The sequence below is a fragment of the Apium graveolens genome, chromosome 11, assembly GCF_009905375.1.
Source record: "Apium graveolens cultivar Ventura chromosome 11, ASM990537v1, whole genome shotgun sequence".
Lineage (NCBI taxonomy): Eukaryota > Viridiplantae > Streptophyta > Magnoliopsida > Apiales > Apiaceae > Apium > Apium graveolens.
The window spans coordinates 100657188-100661702 of NC_133657.1; the positions used below are offsets into that span (position 1 = coordinate 100657188).

Here is a 4515-nt window from a genome sequence, read left to right on the forward strand (position 1 = left end):
TGGTATTAGTACAATGAAAGTTGGCTTTTATCAGTTTCGTGTTATTCGATTAATGTCATCACTGTCACATGCTAAAGGTATTAACAATGGCTATAGAAGGAAGTAATAATGAAGTTGTGATCTCATGAGTGTTTTATTATTGATAAACTGAAGTGTTAGTTAAGTGGTTAGTTAAGTAGTTAATTATAGTTAATATTTAATCAACAATTTTAAGTGTTATTATCTTAACATTGAGAAGTAATCATACATTGGTGAGTGAGTTTAATTAGACAATAACTTAGTCTGAGTCTCTGAGGGAACGAACTAGAAAGTATTCTATATTACTTGCGAACGCGTATACTTGCGTGAATATTAGTGCATGTTTTCGCCCTAACAAGTTTTTGGCGCCGCTGCCGGGGACTCGGCGTATTTGTTTAGTTTATGTACTTACCATCATTGGTCATTAGGACTCAGTGATTAGGACGTAGTAGTTAATTACTCTTTTCGGTTGTGTTTCAGGTACTTTAGCAAGTGTTTATGCAAACTCGTTCTCGTGCTCGCAAGAGGACCTTAGATACAGCTGAGGAGAAAGACGAAGTTCTTGATACTCCGGAGAAGTTAGATTTTGAGGATTCGGATTCAGGAACTGAGCAGAAAGAACCAGTAAACATGGGAGATCGCATTGTTCAAGCTGATCCAGCTCTTATGGATTTTTCTCGGCCTAAAATTGATGACATTCAGTCAAGCATCCTTCATCCGGCTATTCAAGCTAACACCTTTGAAATCAAGCCGGGCACTATTCAGATGGTGCAGAATTCTGTTTCTTTTGGAGGAGCGGCCACTGAAGACCCCAACATGCACATAAGGAATTTTGTCGAGATCTGCAGCACTTTTAAGTATAATGGCGTGACTGATGAGGCTATCAAGTTGAGGCTTTTCCCATTCTCACTGAGGGTTAAGGCTAAAGACTGGTTACATTCTGAACCAGCTGGGTCCATCACTACGTGGCAAGATCTTGCGCAAAAGTTTCTGGTGAAGTTTTATCCAATGGCAAAGACTGCTGCTATGAGGAGTGCTCTTACTCAGTTTGCGCAGCAACCTACAGAATCTATGTGCGAGGCTTGGGAACGCTACAAGGAAATGTTGAGAAAATGTCCACATCATGGAATGCCGGATTGGATGGTAATCACTGGTTTTTATAATGGTTTGGGGGCCCAATCTCGGCCCATGCTCGATGCAGTAGCTGGAGGCGCCTTATGGGCTAAAAGCTATACTGAGGCGTATAATCTTATAGAGACAATGGCTGCAAACGAGCATCAAAACCCAACTCAGAGGATGACGTCAGGCAAGGTAGCAGGTATTCTGGAAGTTGATGCAGCCACCGCTATTGCAGCCCAGCTCCAAGCGCTATCAATGAAGGTTGATTCTTTGGCTACGTATGGAGTTAATCAAATAGCTATGGTTTGTGAGCTTTGTGCAGGTTCTCATGCTACGGATCAGTGTTCTCTTATCAAAAGGAGAAAGTGGCGGAACCAAGGAAGACTACTGTTGAACACACTCTACCTGAGGCTAATACAGGGGAGAAACAGCTCTATCCTCCACCACCTTTTCCTAAGAGATTGCAGCAACAAAAGCTGGATAGACAGTTCGGGAAGTTTCTGGAGGTGTTCAAGAAACTTCACATCAATATACCTTTCGCTGAGGCGCTGGAACAAATGCCTAGTTATGCGAAGTTTATGAAGACTATTCTTTCAAGGAAGGTGAAACTGGATGACCTTGAAACCGTTACTCTCACGGAATAATGCAGCGCGGTTCTGCAACAAAAGTTACCACCAAAACTGAAAGATCCAGGAAGCTTCACCATTCCTTGCACCATTGGCAATCTAACTTTTGACAAGTGCCTTTGTGATTTGGGAGCAAGCATTAATCTGATGCCGTTGTCGATCTTTAAAAAGCTGGATCTGCCTGATCCAAAACCCACATACATGTCGCTACAATTGGCGGACCGTTCCATTACTTACCCAAGGGGCATAGTTGAGGATGTTCTCGTCGAGGTGGATAAGCTCTTCTTTCCTGCTGATTTTGTTATTCTGGATTTTGAGGAAGATAAGAAGATTCCCATAATCTTGGGGAGGCCTTTCTTGGCTACTGGCCGTACCTTGATAGATGTGCAAAAAGGGGAACTTACTATGCGGGTCCAAGATCAGGATGTGACCTTCAACGTATTCAAGGCAATGAAATTCCCTACAGAAGATGAGGAGTGCTTAAAAGTAGATGTGATTGATTCTGCGTTTACTTCGGAACTCGATCACATGCTAATGTCTGATGCATTGGAAAAGGCCTTAGTGGGGGATTTTGACAGCGATGATGAAGATAGCAACGAGCAATTACAATATCTGAACGCTTCTCCATGGAAGCGAAAGCTCGATATACCATTTGAATCTTTTGGTACTTCTGACCTTAAGAATGCTGAAGGGAAGCTCAAACCATCAATAGAGGAAGCACCTACCTTGGAGCTCAAACCATTACCTGAACACTTGAGGTATGCTTTTTTAGGTGATTCATCTATGTTACCTGTTATTATTTCAGCTGACCTTTCAGGTAGTGAGGAAGACAAGCTCTTAAGGATTTTGAGAGAATTCAAATCGGCTATATGATGGACCATAGCAGACATCAAGGGGATAAGTCCTTCATATTGTATGCATAAAATTCTGTTAGAGGAAGGTAGTAAGCCAACTGTGGAACAGCAGCGAAGACTGAACCCGATCATGAAGGAGGTGGTGAAGAAAGAAATTCTGAAATGGCTAGATGCAGGCATCATTTATCCTATTTCCGACAGCTCGTGGGTGAGCCTCGTGCAATGTGTACCTAAGAAAGGAGGTATCACTGTGGTCGCAAATGAAAAGAATGAGCTCATCCCTACTCGAACAGTTACAGGATGGAGAGTATGCATGGATTATAGAAAATTGAACAAAGCCACAAGGAAGGATCACTTCCCTCTCCCATTCATTGATCAAATGCTCGACAGATTGGCGGGACATGAGTATTTTTGTCTTCTGGATGGTTATTCCGGGTATAATCAGATTTGTATTGCACCAGAGGATCAGGAAAAGACTACCTTCACTTATCCATTTGGCACATTTGCTTTTCGAAGAGTTTCGTTTGGGTTATGTGGCGCCCCGGCCACCTTTCAGAGATGTATGATGGCTATATTCTCTGACATGATTGGAAATAACGTCGAAGTGTTCATGGATGACTTCTCCGTCTTTGGACACTCATATGATGAATGTTTGAATAATCTGTGCGCCGTACTCAAAAGATGCGTGGAAACTAATTTGGTGCTTAATTGGGAGAAATGTCATTTTATGGTGCGTGAAGGCATTATCCTTGGGCATAAGGTCTCTAGCAAAGGTCTGGAGGTGGACAAGGCCAAGGTGGGAGTCATTGAAAATCTTCCCCCACCCAATTCGGTGAAAGGAATCCGTAGTTTTCTTGGTCATGCGGGTTTTTATCGGCGATTCATCAAGGACTTTTCAAAGATATCTAAGCCGTTGTGCAATTTACTTGAGAAAGATGTGCCTTTTAAATTTGATGATGAATGTTTGGCAGCATTCGAGACTCTCAAGGAGAGTTTGATCACGGAACCAGTTATTACAGCACCAGAGTGGACATAACCGTTTGAGATGATGTGTGATGCGAGTGACTATGCGGTAGGTGCAGTTCTGGGACAGCACAAGAAAAATCTCTTCCATGTGGTCTACTATGCGAGTAAGACTTTAAATGGGGCCCAATTGAACTACACCACTACTGAAAAGGAGCTTTTGGCTATAGTCTTTGGCTTTGAGAAATTTTGATCTTATCTGTTTGGTACGAAAGTAACAGTATTCACTGATCATGCAGCTATTCGCTATCTGGTTTCTAAGAAGGATTCGAAGCCGAGACTCATTCGTTGGGTGCTTTTACTTCAAGAATTTGAGTTAGAGATCAAAGATAGAAAAGGTACTGAGAATCAAGTAGCTGACCATCTCTCTAGGTTGGAGAATCCCGATTCTACTTCACAAGATAGGACGTTAATCAATGAATCTTTTCCGGGTGAGCAGTTGTTTGCAATACAGGAGGAAGAACCATGGTTTGCAGATATTGTAAACTATCTTATCAGCAATATAATGCCACCTAATTTGACATCCGCTCAAAAGAAGAAGTTTCTGCATGAGGTGAAGTGGTATATGTGGGATGAACCATATTTGTTTAGACAGGGAGCTGACCAGATCATCAGGAGATGTATCCCGTTCTGTGAGACGGAGGGGATATTACGAGACTGCCATTCCACGGTTTATGGTGGACACTATGGAGGTGAGAAGACGACAGCTCGTATTCTGCAAGCAGGTTTTTTCTGGCCTACTTTGTTCAAGGATGCTCATCAGTTTGTTTTAAGGTGTGATCGTTGCCAAAGAGTGGGAAATTTGTCAAGGAAGGATGAGATGCCATTAAATGTGATGCTTGAAGTCGAGGTCTTTGATGTGTGGGGAATCGATT

At 42.4% G+C, this 4515-nt stretch overlaps 1 non-coding gene across 1 annotated transcript; it reads right to left on the reverse strand.

Moving 5' to 3' along the window:
• Positions 1 to 1041: 1041 nt before the first annotated feature.
• LOC141698866 (small nucleolar RNA R71) lies at positions 1042 to 1148 on the reverse strand. Its single transcript, XR_012565365.1, has one exon. It is a non-coding gene; the product is annotated as a small nucleolar RNA R71 (small nucleolar RNA).
• Between the last annotated feature and the right edge of the window lie 3367 nt (positions 1149 to 4515).